This window comes from Crocodylus siamensis, chromosome 1, assembly GCF_052110815.1.
Source record: "Crocodylus siamensis isolate JL-2025a chromosome 1, ASM5211081v1, whole genome shotgun sequence".
NCBI lineage: Eukaryota > Metazoa > Chordata > Crocodylia > Crocodylidae > Crocodylus > Crocodylus siamensis.
This window is the reverse complement of record NC_143395.1, coordinates 352,710,129-352,730,392: the sequence shown is the minus strand read 5'-3', so window position 1 is coordinate 352,730,392 and position 20,264 is coordinate 352,710,129. Positions and strand designations below refer to the sequence as shown.

Genomic DNA, 20,264 nt, shown 5'->3' with positions numbered 1-20,264 from the left:
AGGAGGGGCCATCAGCAGGAATGACTATACTACAGTTGCTCGGATGTAGGGGGGCAGTCAGGAAGGCCAAGGCACAGATGGAACTGGGACTAGCTTCCCAGATTAAGGACAACAAGATGTCCTTTCTTAAATACATAGGGGGTAAAAAGAAGGTTTCAGGTAATGTGGGGCCCCTGCAGGACATGTTAGGAAATTTGGTGGTCACACCAGATGACAAAGCTAACATATTTAACAATTTCTTTGCTCCATTTTCCTAAGCAGGGACTGGAACAGTCATCCCCCCGCTGGACCCCCCTCAGGTACCAGGGGAGGCACACCTAAGCCAAGGGTTAGTGAGGAACTAGTTAGGGAACTTCTGGAGGCACTGGATGTATTCAAGACAGCTGGTCCGGATGATCTCCACCCTAGAATACTAAGGAAATTGGCTGAGGTCATTGCAGGACCCCTGGCACGGCTTTACAAGCACTCGTGGTGCTCTGGTGTGGTGCCAGAGGACTGGAAGAAGGCCAACGTGGTTCCCATCTTCAAAAAGGGGAAGAAGGAGGACCCGGGAAACAATAGGCCAGTTAGTCTTACCTCAATCCTGCTCAAGCTTTTTGAGAAAATTATTCTGGCATATATCCATGAGGGGCCAGCAGGGGAGATCGTGCTTAGGGGCAACCAACATGGGTTCATTAGTGGCAGGTCCTGTGAGACCAATTTGGTGGCCTTCTGTGATCAGATCACCAAATCATTAGATGCAGGGGTAGTAGTGGAGATAGTCTTCCTGGACTTTCAGAAGGCCTTCGACACTGTCTCTCACCCTATTTTCATTAAGAAACTGGGGGACTGTGGTGTCAACACCCACACAGTCAGATGGGTCACCAACTGGCTGGAGGGCCACACCCAGAGAGTGGTGGTAGATGGGTCATTTTTGACCTGGAAGGATGTGGGCAGTGGGGTTCCACGGTCCTCAGGCCCGCACTGTTCAACATCTTCATCAGTGACTTGGACAAGGGGTAAAAAGCACCCTGTTCAAATTTGCGGATGACACTAAGATGTGGGGGGATGTGGGCATGCTAGAAGGGAGGAATAGGCTGCAATAGGACCTAGACAGGTTGTAAGGGTGGGCGGATGAGAATAGGATGGGATTCAACACCAACAAGTGCAAAGTGATGCACCTGGGGAAGAACAACGGGCACCATACATACAGGTTGAGGAACTCCATTCTTGTCAGTACAGAGGTGGAAAAGGATCTTGGAGTCATCATTGACTCCAAGATGAACATGGGCCGGCAGTGTGGGGATGCAGTCAGGAAAGTCAACCTTACCTTGTCATGCATCCACAGATGCATCTCATGCAAGTCCACGGAGGTGATACTCCCCCTTTATGAGGCACTAGTCAGATCGCAGCTGGAGTACTGTGTTCAGTTCTGGGCGCCACACTGCAAGAGGGATGTGGACAGCATGGAGAGGGTCCAGAGGAGGGCCACTCACATGATCGGGGGCAGCAGGGCAGGCCTTATGAGGAGAGGCTATGGGACCTGAACCTGTTCAGCCTGCACAAGAGAAGGCTGAGGGGGGATTTAGTGGTCTGTTACAAACTAGTCAGGGAGGATCAGCAGGCATTGGGGAAGTCCCTGTTCCCCCGAGCACTGCCAGGAGTTGACCAGGAATAACGGTCACAAGCTGGCAGAAGGTAGATTTAGGCTAGATATCAGGAGGCGCTACTTCACGGTCAGGGCTGCTAGGATCTGGAACCAACTTCCAAGGGAAGTGGTGCTGGCTCCTATCCTGGGGTCTTTAAGAGGAGGCTAGATGTACACCTTGCTGGGGTTGTTTGACATCAATACTCTTTCCTGCCATGGCAGGGGATCGGACTAGATGATCTACTCAGGTCCCTTCCAACCCTAGGAACTATTAAACTCTGAAACCTGATTTACGTCTATGATAAGGTGACAGGTTCAGTGGATGTGGGGGAGAGAAGTGGATGTAAAATACTTGCATGTTGTCTCCTCTCATTAACAAAATAAGGAAATGCACACTAGACAAATATACTATAAGGTGAGTAGTTAGCTGGTTGGATCATCATACTCAACAAATAGACATCAATGGTTCAGTGTCTACTTGGGAAGAGGTATCAATTGGGGTTCTGTGACAGGGCCCAGCCCCTAGGGGTAGTCACAACATCACCTAGTGACCATACAGCCCGTGCCCCACTCCGTCTCCTTGGGGTATGCTCCTTTTTTTTTTCACATGCCACGCCTTGATGTTTTTATAGTATGTAAGTAGGCTTTCCTCCAGAGTCCCTAAGTGACCCTCAGTTTCTCAGTCAGCTGATCTTCCCCATGCCCAGCAGGCCCAAGTTTTTCCCCTAGGGCACTAATCTCTTTACCCTAGCAGTATCTTGGGGCACCAGCCTCCTTATGGGCTATATTCATGGCCTATCTCCATCCCTCCACCTATGACTCACAAATGTTACTGTCAAGGCATATACCAGCTGGTACAGGCCTCAGCTTTCTTCGCTTTAGGTAGGTACCACTGGTTTCTCTAGCCACAGACTCCTAAGGCTAGGCCCACTTGCTCTGGCCTAACTTTTCAGTCCTAGTCTCACCATCTCAGGGTAGAGGCCCTGGCTCTCTCAGCTCTAGCCTGTCTCCACCTCTCACCCTGCTCTTGCGGTGCAGACCCTGGACCTCCCGGCTCTATCTTGCTCCATCTCCTGCTCTCAGGGCACAGGTCCTGGCCCTCCCAGCTGTTGCCTGACTCCTGTCTCACTCATACTTTTCCCTCATACTTTGCAGGGGTTGAAACCCCAAAAGCTTCAGACATGCTAGTACATGGCCTCTGATCCATGGAGAACTTCTCCTTCCAGTCAAGTGAGTTCTTCTTTAAACACAAGGATTTCTCCTTGTGCCTAATGACCAACCTACCCCTTTCCGCAGCATTTTGCTAGTGCAGGCCAGAATTTGCAACCCAGCTGTGGCTACAGGCCGGAATCTGTACACCCTGCAGCAACCTAGCTTCAAGGAAAGCTGCACCCCTCCTCCACTAGTGGCTTGGTAAGGGGAGAACAGAGGAAAAAGACCAGGGATCTGGAGGGGAAATTTTCAATTAACCCCAGGTGAACTGAGCTTAATTGAAGTTTTCCCACACCTTGAGCCCAGTTTAAAGGTACTGTCAGCCCCAAGCAATGCTTAAGGGGGCTGTGATCAGGTAGATAGGTCTGAGGTCCAGTTTGTCAGTTACCTTTGCAGGCAGCTTGTATAGAGCCAGCTGACTGAGGTTTTCTCACCAGTCCCCTCCATCCTAGATGTGGACAGGGCCCTGGAGGACTCAGATAAAAGCTAGGCCTTTAAATATCATACCTGGATGGGACTACAGGCAGCTCAGCAAGTTTTGTTGTAGGCAGCTGGTGCTTGTCAGCTCCCTCCCACTATCCCCCCCGCCATCAGGACAGAAACATACAGCTCCCTATGCATCAGCAGCCCAGCCCTACATCCAGCCTGCACAACCCCCCCTCCATACTTGACCTGCTCCTGCCCCCCCATCTTCCCCAGAGAAAGCAGTGTTTGAGGAGCTCATTGGGGAAGCCAGAAACTGAGCCAACTGACTCAGTTCAACTAGGGGGCTCTTCAGGGTCCAGCACTCTACCACCATCCACTATTCATTAACATATGAGAGAGTCTTTATTTTTATCAGTTCTTTTATTCTTTTATTCTATTTCAAATAAAAATGATTTAAATAATTACATCAAAATGCTTGCCATTACCTGAAAGAATTTAAGCAGACCAAAGTGGCCTGATGACAAGGGGTCTTTATCTGTGTCTGTGACTCACTTTCCCCATTCCATCCAGCCTCTCCTTCTCTTTCCCACCACCACTACTACCTAGCCACTCTGTCATGCTTCAGTTTCCCTGGACCCACGACCCCCCTGTTTCTCAGCTCTCTCCTGGTATGTGCTTTATGCCGTGAGGACAGTCTGATGGTTCTCAGCCTTGTACCCTAGCTATTCCCACTCCAAGCCATACTGAGCCATAAAAGTTCCCTCATCCCAGCCAACATGTCCTCTACCACCCCTAACCCAACTCCCCTTTGCCAACACAATCCCAATTCCTTGAGACACATGCAACATTTTTGTCCTTTATTCTTTATTCCTTCTTTCTTTTACTCCATTCTCTTTACTGTTCCTCTGCCCTTCACTTCAAACAATTTTGCAAGATTTCTCTCTTCCGGAAGGCTCACCTCCTGCTTTTTCAGAGAAAGGGAAGCTGCAGAGTCCTCAATAGTTTTCTGGCTTCCAAGCCACCTTCCCACTCCTTCCCCACCCCAGGGGAGGAACAGAGTTCTAGCTCCTATCCACCCTGCTTCTCAACACACCTACTGGTGGCAAGTCACAGTTGTGCTGGTCTGAGACAACATTAATCCATAACCTGTGACTGCTTTGAAACTGTTCTAACTTCATGATGGAATAACATATCATAAATTTAAAATGCTTTAAACGTAACATGTAACAGTTACATGTTACATGTTATGTTACATATTACATGTTAAAGTTACATGTTACATTACATGTTACATGTTACTTCAGACACTGAGGAGCAGCAGGCTCCACAGGAAGGAAGAGAGCTATAGAGGTGATAGGTGGCACAGTGCAGCTTTGTGTTTCTGATCACCTGTGCTGGTTTATACCTCTTTGAAGGCTGTTTCTGGCCTGAAGTCATAGCTTTCCTACTATCACTTTATTTGTTAAATATTTTCTGTGCATGCTGCTGAAAAAATAGCAAATTTCCCCTTGTTTAAGTAAGGAGTGTAGATGTGTGTAGATTGAGGCATTACTTGGTAACATATATACATAAGTTGCCATTAGTTATTCAGTCTTAACATCTCTAATAATTCACTAAATTATCACTTTTTTTTTTCTGACACCTAAAATAATTATTACTCAGGAAACTTAACTGTTCTAATCTTCTTTATGAGCTTCAGCATACTGTCATTCAAGATTATATTGAACCTCATTCATGAACATATATTGGTCTGATGGTAATTTGACAGGCTGCAGTTTAGACTTGAGCTGAATCTGTGCTGACTTGCAAAATGCAGTTGACTGAAGACATCACATCAAAATGCCCCCAAGTTGATGTGCTATTTTTTTTGAGAAATGTTGAAAATTGTTTTCTCTGACAATGGGGACTATAACTAGCTGGTTAAGATAACCAGCAAAATACTCAGGTGACAGGCTATGGGTTTTATTGTGATATTTCTATGTTAACTGTGCTCATGTTGTTATAATGTTGTATGCCTCAGTTCTCCACAAAGCTAGTACATGGGGAAGGAATGGGTTAAAGAGACGTTGACGAAAGACATTAATCTATATGTGGTACAGACACAATGTACTCCAAGGATCCACAACTCTTGAATTGCTTTATTGATATATTCATAGTATCATAATACTTCGGGTCAGAAGGGACCTAAACAGATCATCAGGTCTGACCCCCTGTACCCAGCAGGAATGGGTGCCAGAATCATATCATCCCAGCCAAATATCTGTCCAGATATCTTCAATATCTTGAAGACAAAGGTAAGATGTCCCATAGACAGGAGAGGTCCAAAGAAAGTTGAGATCTACTTCTGAATGACAATGAAACTAAATAAGCAGGGGCCTGGGGAGCTCTGGAGAAAGAGAGTGAAAACAGTGAGTCTCTGTGGAGCTTGGGGGCTGGGAATTTAGAAAAATTGGGAAGGGAACAGATGAGTATCTTTTGGAGTGCTTTGGAAGGGGCAGAGAGCCTCTGGTTAGGTGGCCTTTTCTCCAATAAATACATTTATTAAAGAGGGACTTTTCTCCAATAAATTATGTTTACAGTGTATTTTGCTGCTTGGAACTTCAGGTTGTACTTGGTCTCCTCAATAAGAGGCAAAGTCCCTCTCACAAGTGTGGAAGTAGGTGATAGCTCCTTGAGTCAGGGACACAGAATACCGTGGAAGACACAGTACTGAAAGGGAAGGATCTCAGATTTGGAAGGAAACACAGCTCTCCTTTAGTTTTAGAAGCTATACCTAAGCCTTCTGTGAGGCATTGACTCCAAGATGAACACAGGCTTGCAGTGTGGGCTTGCAGTCGGGAAAGCCAACCGCACCTTGTCATGCATCCACAGATGCATCTCAAGCAGGTCCAAGGAGGTGATACTCCCCCTCTATGTGGCACTGGTCAGGCCACAACTAGAGTACTGCATCCAGTTCTGGGTGCTGCACTTCAAGAGTGACGTGGACAACATGGAGAGGGTCCAGAGGAGGGCCACTCGCTTGGTTAGGGTGCAGCAGAGCAGGCCCTACAAGGTGAGGCTACGGGACCTGAACCAGTTCAGCCTCCACAAGAGAAGGCTGAGAGAGGATCTAGTGGCCTGTTACAAACTAGTTGGGGGGACCAGCAGGCATTGGGGGAGTCCCTGTTCCCCTGAGAACTACCAGGAGTGACTAGAAATAACAGTCACAAGATGGCAGTGGGTAAATTCAGATTAGACATCAGGAGGTGCTACTTCACTGTCAGGGTGACTAGGATCTAGAACCAACTTCCAAGCGAAATGGTGCTGGCTCCTACCTTGGGGGGTCTTTAAGACGAGGCTAGATGTACACCTTGCTGGGGTCGTTTGATGCCAGTACTGTTTCCTGCCATGGCAGGGACTTGATGATCTGCTCTGGTCCCTTCAGGCCCTACTAACTTTGAAATTATGAAACTATGAAAGGTACTTCAAAATGAAGAGCCTTCATCAATATTTGTCAGTGGACACCAAAAACAGCCCAGCCCTCTTCTGGGCACTATGGGACATTTTTACATGTACTTCTGCCACGGTGCCAGACACTTTTAATTAGCAAGCCATGCTAATTAAAAGCACCTGGCTCTGCCAAGTTTATAAGTCGTGCAGGGCACGTCAGCACTGAAAAAACGGTGGTGGTGCAATTTGAACTAAAGCACATTGAAAGTTTTTTAGTTCAAAGTGCACCACCACCATTTTCTCAGTGCTGATGTGTGCTGTGCCACTAATACACATGACGTATGAGGCTGCCAGCATGTATCAATTTACATCCTCGAGAAGACGCAGTTAATCAAGTCCACGCTGATGTGCTGGATTTCCAGAGTGTTGGAGCAGATTCCCCACATGTATGTAAGTGCCCTATCTTCAGAATGAGAAGTGGAAATGGAAAGGCAGTGATTTCAGTTTGGGGGTTTCCCAGACAATGCTGGAGGGTGGAATGGGTAGATTGGACCCTCTCTGTCTAAGGTTGGGGGCTCCTATCAACCCCCTCCACTCCAGAGCAGGCTGGGGAAACCCCAGAATAGTCTTCCCTTCCCTGCCTTCCCCCATCCTATCCTGAGAGAGCACAGGAGCATGAAGATGGGAGCAGGACAGGGGACAGACACAGCAGCCATACAGCCTCTCTCCCTAGATCAGCCCTAAAGTGGAGCTCAATTACAAGGGATCCTGATTTTCTTTAATAAGAAAATCCCCAATTATCATATTAAGAAAAGTAACCCAAAATCCATATTTTCTTGTGATTGATAGATTCATAGATGTTTGGGTTGGAAGGGACCTCAGTAAATCATTGAGTCTAACCCCCTGCCTTGGTGAGGAAAGAGTGCTGGAGTTATATGACCCCAGCCAGGTGCATGTCTAGCCTGCTCTTAAAGACCCACAAAGTAGGGAAGAGCACCACCTCCCTTGGAAGCCCATTGAAGATTCTGGCACACTTACCATAATGAAGTTCTTCCTAAATTTGCTCTTTGTCAGTTTGTGGCCATTATTCCTAGTTACTCCAGAGGTGCCCTGGTAAACAGAGCATCCCATATCCCTTGCTTCCCCCTCACCCCAAGGAATCTTTAGGTGGCCACAAGATCACCTCTGAGCCTTCTCTTGTGGAGGCTGAAGAGATCCAAGTCCCTCAGCCTCTCCTCATAGGGTTTTGCCTGCAGGCCCCTAACCATACAAGTGCCCCTCCTCTGAACCCTCTTGAGGTTGTCCACATCCCTCTTGAAGTATGGTGCCCAAAATTGGACCCAGTACTTCAACTGCAGCCTGACCAATGCTGCAAAGAAGGGAAATATCAGCTCCCTGGACCTGTTCATCATGCACCTGCTAATGCATGATAAAGTGTGGTTTGCTTTACTGATCACTTTGTCACATTGATGACTCCTAGGTGTAGCACTCTGCACTTGTCTTTGTTGAACTGCATGCTATTCTGTTCTGTCCACTTTTCCAACAAGTCCAGATGCACCTCGATTCATTCCCTGCCCTCTAGTGTGTTAACTTTACCCCATAATTTGGTATCATCTGTGAATTTGGACAGAATGATCTCTGTGGCCTCACCCAAGTCTCTGATGAAGACTTTGAACAGAACAGGTCCAAGGACTGAGCCTTGTGGGACTCCAGTGCCCACATCTTTCCAGGGCAATACTGACATGTCCACAACCAGTCTCTGAGTGCGACCCCTAAGCCTATTTGCCACCACCTGACCATGTAACCATTTACATCACAGCAGCTCAGTTTATTTATGAGAATAGGGTGAGATACCATATCAAAGGTCTTCTTAAAATCCAAGTAAGTGACATCTACCTCAACTCCTCAGTATTTTTTTAACTGGTCATAAAAAGAAAAAAAGGTAGTCAGGCATGATCTACCCGCTATGAATCTGTGCTGATTAAAATTAAATGCCACTTACATAAATATCAAAATGAAACATACCATATATAGGGCATTTCATTTTAACCACAGGAAAAAAATGATTTGGGGTTACATTTTTAATCTGAAAATTGGGGGGGGGGTTATCAGAAAAAAACAGGATCCCTGCCATTCATCCACCCTCCTGATCCAACAGTGAAAGTATGTGAAGCACCATGAGTTAGACCATGGCTGTCATCACCCTCAGACACCAGACAAGTTTGCAGTTGTGCCAAGCAAGCTTCTTCTTGATGACACTCCATGATAACTCACTACAGCTAAAATGATGCACCAGGTTACTTTCGAAGTAACCTAAAATATGAAAAAGCAATCACCTGCCAAATTTTGTTTGAGATGTTTGCTAGCCCTTGTCACCTTATAAAATGAAAAGTTTATTTAAACTCCATTTATTCCTAATTTTAGGGCTTCCCCTATAGACCTGAGGAACTTTACTAAAACTTCCTCCTATCTAGCTGGGATCCTATCACATTTAGATATATGGAACTTGAGAACCAATAACCTAAACCTTGGTTAGGCTTCCATACTGGCTGAGGGGAGATTCAAGGTGCCACTATGTTTGGAGATTATGTAAAGATAAGTTATTTAGAAGTCAAAATCATCTCAAGAAAATCTGGAGCAGAGTAGGAAAGAATAATTATTTATATATTGATTCTATTCCAAAAAATAGCCTATGCAACCTGTGCAATATTGAAGAGATGTTAGGATAAAACAAGCTAAACTTTAGATTAAAAAACCTCTAAAAGAGATTTAAAATGTGTGGGGCTTCCAAGTTATATAATGGTATGAAAAAGTAGGTACAGGCAAGAAAATAAATAATGAAAATAAAAATGGGAAAAAACAGTAAGAAAAAATAGAATTCTATAAGAAGAGCTTCTACGAAAAGAGTCACATCCTAGAAAAGTGGAAAGTTCCAAATCATTCATGGATTCTGGTAGTAAATATGCCTGATTAACATTTTGCTATCTTCTATTTAAAAGAATAAATAAAAAAATAACAAGGTTTGATGGGAATTCTAATTTGCTGGTAGATCAGATTTATAAAAAAATAAAAGGTGAACAGAGATTTTTCAGCAGGAAAGAATAAATAGTGAACTTAGACTTTTGACTTTGACTTTTGAAGTTATCAAGCCACACCAAGGAGTAAGTGTAAATGATACAATTCAGAACAAATGTGTTAACACCAGTGAAAATCTGGAGAGAGCGTTGATGATTTCTCAGTGGAAAAGTGAGAAAACATCATTCATCACAGCATTCTCTTACTTCCCGCTTCAAAATAAGCTGTAGGACTTCCTTAAAGATAGCAGTATGGCACCGGGATGTGTGGAGAAGGCTATGATAGATAAGAAACTGGTATTTCTTATCAATAAAATGCCTGACAGATGGGACCAGATTTTATTGCATTTCATTAGATGCATAAGTGGATTAAGGCACCCAACTGTGAACCTGTTCCATCCTGTCCAAGTCCCTGAAAATATGGTAAGACAAAAGCTGCGTGGGTCTTCTTCTTACTGCTTTTTTGTGACTTGAGGTTACTGTCTTAAGGCTAAGGTGATAGTACATAGATGCATAAATGGATTTTCAGGGACTTGCACAGGGTGGAAGCGAATCAAACATAAATGTCTAAGTCTTCTTCAATGTACAAGAGGCTGAACAGTATTTGGCCATGTGGTGTTCACATTTTGCATTAGCCAAATGCATTTGCATTGATTAGCATAGGATGTTCCCTGATTTGTTTCATGGGCAGTACAGAGTTGAGGCATATGCCCCACTTTTTCTATGTACCCTTTCGGCATGTTTCTTTCCAAGAGGCTAATAGTTCACAAGCCTGTCTTCCTAGAAGGCAGGATCTGATTGCAAATGGGCCCTGTACAGCCACCTAAGGAGAGAGAGAATTTTATGTGTTTTCCCAACCCTTCACACCTTTCCCACTGCCTTGGAAAATTAAAAAAAACCAACACTTTTAAAATGAGCTTCCTATCATAAAGGTCGGAACTCCTTCAAGGCTTTTTCTCTGTATGGAGGGGTAATAGCATTTCCATGAGTAACATCTATAATGGTGTGTGCCTCATGCACAGTTGCTTTTTAATGACTATAAGTGAAGTAGAACTAATATTTGACCTTGTACATGCCCTAGAAGCTATGCAGCTGCCAAGGCTCCCAAAGTCCATCTCTCTTCAGGTCATCTTTCCTTGAAGCAGTTCTCTCAAACTAGGAATTTAAAGATCACCATTCATTCAATGGAATTTAGTTTGGTAAGTGATCTTTGCATAGCAGTGAAATACATTTTTCACTGATGCATAAGCAAAGCCCATTTGTCTAACAGATAAAGTGTGGGTCATGACATTTTTAGAACTTAAATAATTGGCTGCATTTCATTCAAGCAATTTAAATAGCATTTTTAAAAACATATATGGCTCTGTCTTCTTGGCCTCTCTCTATTATATTTTTTGACATGTCTCTTTTCAAATGTCAGTGACCCTTCTTCTAGCATTAATAGTTTTAGTTCTGTACTGATGACAGTTTCATCCAGAAACAGAGAAGTAACATTTTATTTCTACTATCCTCTGGGCCCTATCCTAAATTCCACAGTCAAAAAATGATTAGACCTTCAGCATTTAGCATTGCTACTAATAGCTACAGCTAGGTTCTGATAAAGTACTTTTGTACTTTGTTTTTCTTAGTATTAAAATAGGTAAGAGAGGAAAAGCTTAACAATGGAAAATCACTGTTCGTTTGCTGTTTGTTGTTTGGGAAAAAGGGTGATTGGTGATTTGGTAGTATATAAAATTCTGAGGAGAAGTGAAGGTTGAAAAATCAGAATGGTATTTAAACTAATACCAATTTTGAATTAAGAAAAAAGAACTAGGCAGTAAAAATATTTAAATGCCTTTAAAAGAACTGTTACAGGCAGAAGGTAGCACCTATTCTAGTTAAGACTGCCTAACACTTTCTCCTACAGGACCTTGTGGTCTTTAGGTTCTAACTTTGTCCAGCTTTTTTTTCTTTCAAGTGACATTTTCTATAGCTGAGTTTCTGCTTGAACTCAATGCTTTGGAAAGTATCAGCTAGAAAAAATTCAACCATGCCTTAGGTTGAGGTTAAGAAAAACTTTTCGAATTTGCCTATGATAAAAAATACCAACATTTCATTAGGAAACTTGAGTGCCCCTTTACTTTGGAGTAGAGATTTGACAAATGATGATTCCTTTCAGACAAAGATGTAACCCCTTGCTCTCTTTGTGAAAATCTGCTCAAATTTGGCCAATATAGAAGCCTCTAAAAAAATCTTATGATGTTTGTCTATTGAAGCCCCTACAGTATAGAGTTACTCAAGCTAGCTTTAAACAAAGTAATATGGGTATAGGAAGCAGTCTAACTGGGACAACCTGGAGTTCTGTAAAGGCCAATTAACCTATTTCTAGGCCTAATTATCTAACACATTGCTCTCTGCTGCCACCCAACCGACTAAGCTTGCTGTATTCTGGAACTAAAGGGGTAAATCAGGGCTCTAACGATAATTGCTTCTCTTCATTACTGTAGTGAGACCCACAACTGAGAAGAGTGACTTTCACTCTTTTGCTCGCAATGGTCCCTGTTAAGGCCAAGCATGCAGCAGCCAACATGAGGCAAGTGCTAATCCTTTAGGAGCAAAGATGCTTATTAAATGAAGTTGGGGACAACAGGAAAGGAAAGGCTAATCTCCTGGTTAAGGTATATATACAATGTTGCCCTGAAGAATTAGATTCTCTTTCTGTCTCTGTGTGATACTGGACAACTCAGTTAATTGAAACTTTTCACAGGTGGCTGCTGATTGTGGGTTTCTCATTTTCCAGGTAGATGATGATGCAACTCTGGATTTGATCTGTAAAAGGATTGAGCACTCTGCAACTGAGGTCAAAGATAGCTGTTCTTTGAATGCTTAAATAGTAAAAAAAAGTGCTAAGGACATTAAGAAACCAGGGACTAGAAGTTTCAAGCTAACCACCCCAAATCATTGGAGAATGTTAACAATTTAGTCCTTAAACACTTCTTTCTCTGTTTCTCAAATTATAATAATAAATAACAATATTTCCCTAGCTTAAAGAGTGTGTTGTTGAAGTACATTCATGAAAGTCTGTTTGACAAAGAGAAGTCCACAAGCAAATAATTTTTGTATTTGGTGCAGGGTTTGGATGCTATGCTATGGCTACATTACGAACCATGCTTCAGATAATGAGTGATGGTAAAAAAAGACACATTGAACAATTCCCCACTGAGCACCTTCCATCCTATACCACCCTTTCTGCTTTGATAATGCCAACAGGTCCCGGCAAATGTTAAGGCCATGTACAGATCAGAGAACAGTTCTCCCCAACCCATGGCTACAAGACTTTCCAACACTATGTGAAGCCACCAGAAATTAAAAAGTTAAAACTGATTTTGACATTGAGAGTAAAGTGTCAAGTTGCTTAGAATTCAATACTGGGTAAGTATTGTCACTCATCAACCAGCAAACATTTTAGACCACTGCCAAAGTGAGCCACAGTCCTGACGTGAAAGAGTTACAGTCTAGAAAAAAACAGAAAAGTGAAGAAACTTGGATAAGGTCACAATATAGACTTATGGCAGAGTAAGGAAGAAATCCCAGATGTCCTGGGCCAGGGACTGCACCATGTTGTCGAGTTAAAAGAGGTAGCATAGTAGGAGTTAGAAGTGTTTTCAAACAGGGATTGAAATAGGAAAAATACATTCTGACACACAGTTGGACATGATAAGTCTACAGCTTCATGGATTGCTGTGGTTACCTTTCCAACATTTTCTAATTGTGTTTCAAGATGTGAAGGACAGCCACACCATACAGAAAATTTCAGTTTCCCCTGTATTTTATTATATATTAGGCCTTTCATTCAATAGTTGTATACATAACACAATTGGTCAGTGTTTGCAGTTTGTCACAGGCCAGCTGGGCACTGTGAGTGTATCAATTTTATCATAGGCCAACTGGGCTATTTGGTTTAGTTTCAGATCAAGGAGGCAAAGCTGAGAATGAAGTAAAGGCAAATTTATTATAGCCTACATACACACAACAGTTAACAGAAAGATAAATGTGACAAGCAGATAATGCAGTATTAAAGAGCTAATAGTAAATAATAATAACAGAAAATAACAGATAGATCAATTCTGTCACAGGCTAACTGGGCACTGCAAGAGTATTAGCCACTGGGCTGTTCAAAACAACAGATAGACAGAAATGGGATGGCAATTTATTGATAGTCCCTCAATGCCAGGTACGTGTCAAGTAATTTCAGTGAAGTCTGACATCCCCAATCGGCGCTGTCAGAGGGATTACTGGGGAAGGTCCCTTGATCAGGATCCAGTCCTCCTTCACACCAGGAGTCCAGGGTCCAGGCGTGGAACATAAATGACCATTCTGTTTCCTCCTTCCTGCTGGTGACCTGATGCATACACTTTTTATACCTAGTCTTATGCTAATCTGTTGGCTTTAGAGTCACTCACAATCTTGCCCTATAGCTGTTACCTTATGGGATTAAAAGGTGTTAAAAATTATCATAAAAGGTTACTACTTAGACTCGGGTTTATCCAATAACTAAATTATAATGCAGCACCTTTAGGTTTGAAATTGGCATTGCTCTGCCTAAGCCCCAACCCCTTTTAGGTTTTCTTTGAATATGCTCCCTTGGGACTGCTTTCCTGAAATGTGTTGGGTGTGCCGGGCAGTTGGATCCAGTTTTTTATCGTCAAGGCTGAACCCTGAGAAAAAAACCCATTAGGTCAGCTAATCTTGCAGCTAGAGTTTTGCCTATGGGGCTCAGTCAGTTCCATGAACAGTTAATTTTATCATTTTGGTTAAACTTATGACAGACAAGTTACATTTGTGGTTTACAAACTTACAAGCTTTATATTTACTAATATTATCTGTTTAGGCAAAATACCAAATGCCTCTAAGAAGCACATATTTATTGCTTATTAATCCCTTTGTTTCTAGCTGTCACAGCAGTTATATCTCCTTCCCTGACAGCTGTTCTCAGTGAGGGTAAGTTCCTATTGTTTACTAGGAACTGAGTTGCTGTTTTAGCTTCAGTGGTAGAGGCTTGTATATTTGGTGACTCATATATGAGATTTGCCTCTTGCCAGTAACAATGCCTTACTAGGTTAATTGTTTTCTAGGTATCTCTTCTTTTCTGCAGTGCTGAGTGCCATAAATGCTTCCTCAGCAAAGGATCTCTTCCAAAGCCTATTCAAATCAACTGCAATCTTTCTGTCGACTTCACTTGGATGTTGGCATGCCTTGGATAGATCTTAAAACTCAATAATATTAATAAAAAATATAATACTCCTGGCTACAATATGAATGTATGGGGGGTATTAATTTTGTTGTCAATAGAGGCAAATTAATGTCGCAGTATGTACAATAACAATTCAAGTATAAAGTGCAGGGGGCATAGTGTCAAGATCCAAGTAGAAAGGTTCTGCAAAATGTAGGTTTTTAGGTATGAGTATAAGAGAAGAACCGGGGATGTTGAAAGGAGTCCAAGACATTAGATACTTTTCCCAAACATATGAAAGAAAGCATTTGAACTGACCTAGTGCACAAGTCAATGAAAATATTCCCGTGGATTCAATGGTCCTTATATCAGGACATTTGTTGAACATAATGCGCAAGTATGCCTAAAAGTGTAAGAGGCAAAGTAAGAATGAGTTAGACTGTACTATGATTAAATGCAGTACACCTGTACCAATAAGTCATTTATCATATGCTTGTTTAAGTGGGGAATAGACTCAGGGTAGGCTAAGAGATACCCCATCATTTTCTATATATTGTTCCTTACTTATTTGTATACTAGACTACGTTTTTTCGAAAGCAGTTACTAAATATGTGTCTATAAATTGAGACATGTTAAAGGAGTATAATCTTTAGAGCTTATCACTTTCTGAATTCCAGACCTCATAAGATATCATCCGTTGTATAGCCTTGAATGGTGCTTCCCAAATAGTCATTTCTCAAGTTTTTGTCTCATCTTTATCTCTGATATCTATAGTTTCATAACTTGTAAGGCCTGTAGACACCATTATTTTAGTGTAAAATTACACTGGATACAAACTCCTGGAAGGCTGCTTCAGGCTCAATTTCAGGAAAAATTCCTTCACAGTCAGGGTGTCCAGACTGTGGAATAAACTCCCTCCAGTGGTGATTCAGTCACCCACCCTGGAAATCTTCAAAAGGAGACTGGACAGTCACTTCACTGGGGACATTTGACCCCAGTTGTATTCTCCTGCCTAGTGCGGGTCAACTAGACCCAATGTTCTACAAAGTCCCTTCCAGCCCCTAGCAATCTATGAATCTATGAATATTTACTAATATAGTTTAGTAAAAAACAATGCATTATTGAATTAATACATTTAGTACATTTTCCTGGTTGGTTAATTACTGTTAAATTATTATGTGTTATTTCTAGTTTGGACATGGTGGGCATGTGCATCCAGATCTGCATGGGCCAGGGCAGGCTGCCACTGTTGGCTGGGGGTGGGGCAGTGCCAGGCTCTTCCTGGGGGGGGTTGCACTGGGGTGGGTGGCGGTGGTGGTGGTAGTTGGGGGGGGCTGTGGTGAATTTTGGGGTGGCTGCACCTCCTCCATAGCCCCTTCCCAGTGCCACAGCCCTAGTCTATAGCAGAAACCCGACCTACAACATGCAGATCTAGGGGCACATGCCTACCATGTCTCCTACGGTGTAGCAGCCAGAGCCATGCCACCTGGATGAGCCACTCACAGCTCAGTCCCACACTCCACCCCGGCAGCACTTGGCCCTCCCCTAGTCCCAGCCCCAGGCCCACTCCCTACCCACCCCTGCTGCAGCCACTTGAAGCCCTCGGTCAGTCTGCCTTACAGCCCTACCACTGCCCCGGATTTGGGGGGGATAAGCCCCTTTAGCTCCGATCCCTTCCACCACCTATGGGTGTAGCTCTCTATGTGAAGGAGCAATACAATTCCCTGCAAGTGGAGTTTGGCACCAAGAAGAGGGACTTGAGACCCCCTGGGTTAGATTATGGGAGGAATGTGGTGAAGGGAATATAATGGTAAGAGTCTACTATAGACCTCCTAACTAAGAGGAAGATCTTGACCATACATTCATGAGGGAACTAGCAAAGGCTGCAAACTCTGAGTGCATGGTTGTCATGAGCAACTTCAACTACCCTAACATCTCACAGGAGGAGCACTCTGCCACATCTGATTCGTCATGTAGCTTTTTTACTTGCATTGACCAACTCTACTTGTCTCAAGAAGTCTACAGGCCAATAAGAGGTAAGGAACTCCTGGATCTGGTACTGGCCAAATGGGGTGATCTAGTGAGTGATCTGAGACTCAAAGGAAAACTAGGAGACAGTGATCATGAGTTGATCATTTCCTCTATCTATTGCAAAGTTGGCAAATCAGTCAGCAATGCAGAAATCCTTGATTTTAGGAAAGACAACTTTCATAAGCTCAGGAGGCTGGTTGCCAAGGCCCTAAGAGGCCATGATCTGATAAAGAGGGGAGTCCATGAGGAGCAGTCACTTATCAAGGATGTGATCCTTGAAGCACAAGGGAAGTCTACCCCAGACCATAGGAAAGGTAGCAAAAGGGCTGGGTGATCCCTATGGCTAAACGGGGGACTCATGGACCTTCTGTATCTGAAAAGCAAAAACTATAAGGAATGGAAGTCAGGTAACATCACCAAGGAGTAGTATTCAGCACAGGCCCACACCAGTAGGGAGAAAACTAGGAAAGCCAAGGCCCCAACCAAATTCAAACTGGCTACAGGAATCAAGGGTAATAAAAGTCCTTCTTCAGATATGTGGGTAGTCCGAAGAAAAACAAGGGAAACATTGGAGCCCTGCTAAACCAAATGGGGCAGTTGACAACCAACACCCAGGAAAAAGTTTAATCTCCTTAATGATTACTATGCATCAGTCTTCTACCAGCCTAAGGAGATAATCCTGCCTCACATGATGCATGATTCCAGGGTCTGGGAAAACATACGCCCATTCTTGGTGAGGATCTTGTGAGGAAACTTCTTGAGAGGCTGGCTCAAATGGAATGCACCCAAGACTGCTACAGGAACTAGCGGATATCATAGCACAGCCAATGGGGAGAATAATTGAGAACTCATGGCACTTGGGAGTGGTTTCTGAAGGTTGGAAGAAGGCCAACATGGTGCTCATCATCAAGAAATGGTGGAAGAAAGATCCAAGGAATTACAGGCCAATCAGTTTGACCTCGATCCCTGGTAAGATATTGGAAAAAATCATCATTAACAACAGGCTAATAGAAGGCAACATTCTGAGAGGTAGCCAACATAGCTTTGTTGTGGATAGACCTTGCCTGACCAACCTCATTTCCTTCTATGACCAGGTAATGCATCACCTGGACAAAGGAGAAGAGGTTGATATCATATATTTGGACTTCAAAAAGGCCTTTGACTTGGTCTCCCATAAAGTTTTGATGGTAAAACTGGGGAACTGTGCTGTCAACAACCTTACAGTCCAATGGCTGGGGAACTGGCTCTTTGGTCAGACTCAGAGAGTAATAGTTGATGGAACCAAGTCAACCTAGTTCATGGTGACCAGTGGTGTCCCCCAGGACTCTGTACTTAAACCAGTACTCTTTAATATATTTATATATTATCTGGATTCGAGCGTCAGAAGCAGAATGGCTAAATTCACTGATGACACCAAATTATGAGGAAGTGTAGTCACACTACAGGATAGGTTGGAGATTCAGGCAGACATGGACAGGGTTGCAAGGTGGGCAAATCAAAACCTGATGGCATTCAACATGGAGAAATGCAAGGTGTTCCACCTTGGGGGAAAAAATCCACATCATACTTGTAGGTTCAGCAGTGCTACACTCACTAGCACCATGACTGAAAGAAACTTGGGGGTCATGATTGACCACAAAAAGAACATGAGCCACCAGTGTGATGCTGCAGCTGGCAAAGCAAACAAAACCCTGATTTGCATCTACCGATGCATCTCAAGCAAGACCCAGGAAGTCATCCTCCCACTTTATCAGCCTTGGTGAGGTCACAGCTGGAATACTGCATCCAGTTCTGGGCTCCACACTTTAGAACGAATGTGGAGAAGTTTAAGAGAGTCCAGAAAAGAGCCACATGCATGATTAGAGGACAAGAGGGCAGGCCTTATGAGGAGAGGCTGAGAGGCATGGGACTTTTCAGCCTGGGGAACCAAAGACTCAGGGGGAATTGTGGCACCCTATAAATATATAAGAGGCATGCATCAGGAACTGGATGTCTGTTTACCAGGGCACCTCAAGGACAGACAAGGTCTAACAGTTACAAACTCCTGGAAGACCATTTTAGGCTGAACATAAGAAAAAACTTCTTTACTGTCCAAGTCCCCAGAGCCTGGAATAGATCCCCCCACCCCCACCCCAGGAGTGGTGCAAGCACCTACTCTGGACACTTTTAAGATACACTTAGATGCCTATCTTGCTAGGATCATTTGGCCCCCACTGACTTCCTGCCCCTTGGGCAGGGGGCTGGACTCAATGATCTTGTGAGGTCCCTTCTATTCCTAATGTCTGTGAAATCTATGAAATCTATTCAACATCTTATCTGAATGACGAGGCTAGTTTTCAAGAAGCAATTGCATCAGTGCCAAATTCAAAGGTAATGTAACCTACCTATTTCTAAACCAGATTCCATTATTTGCATATACGTTGAACATAATAGACCAGCTGACCACAGGGATTGCATTATGAATACACATTCAGGAGCTTGTCCACCAAGACTGTGTTAAAATACATGTTGTCTGCCTGCTTCTAGCTTACCAAGTGATCTGAATTACTGTATGCATCCGAATCACCTCTTCATAATTACCATTCTGCAAGTTTTTGTATCATCTGCAAAGAATTTTAAAATAGCATAGGGATAAGAACTGGTATCTGTGGAGCTTCACTACGACTACACCTTATGAATAATTATTCCTCATTTACAATCAAATACAAGTAAATCCTGAGACTTGTCAGTTAGTCAACCTTTAATGCATATCATGTTATTCTGTATTAATTTCTTAATTACAACATCATATTTTGCCAACAGAAATCATACACAAAAATCTAATACTACTAAGGCACCTTAGAGATGTAAAAAGATGTGGGCCTATTTACATTACAGTGATGCAGTGATCTTCATGGAACAAATTTATAATCCCTGAAAAAAAGTCCAAGTTTGATAAGATCTATTTTTGATACATTAAAGTTAATTGGCATTAATTATATCTCACTTTAATGTAAATCTTTAATTATTTAATAATTAAGTTGCATTTAATTCATTTTATATACATTTTCTCCAGTGCATTTTTGTCAAATCATTGTTTCCCTTATCAAGTCATTTATGCTACATTTTAACGTCATATTAGTTGAAGAAATAAGCAAGACATTAGAAACACACATTTTGAAGGAGTTGATAGATAATAGAGGTGCAATGCAGGAATTCCAGAATCCAATGTTAATTCTATCAGTGGCTTCCATGTTGCTTCAGGTTTCAGTCT

The 20,264-nt window shown here is 43.0% G+C and overlaps 1 long non-coding RNA gene across 1 annotated transcript in view; it reads left to right on the top strand.

The window, feature by feature from the left end:
- The window catches only part of LOC149874929 (uncharacterized), a 48,280-nt gene that overhangs the window by 10,323 nt on the left and 17,693 nt on the right, over positions 1-20,264 (top strand). The gene's annotated exons all lie outside the window — the stretch shown is intronic.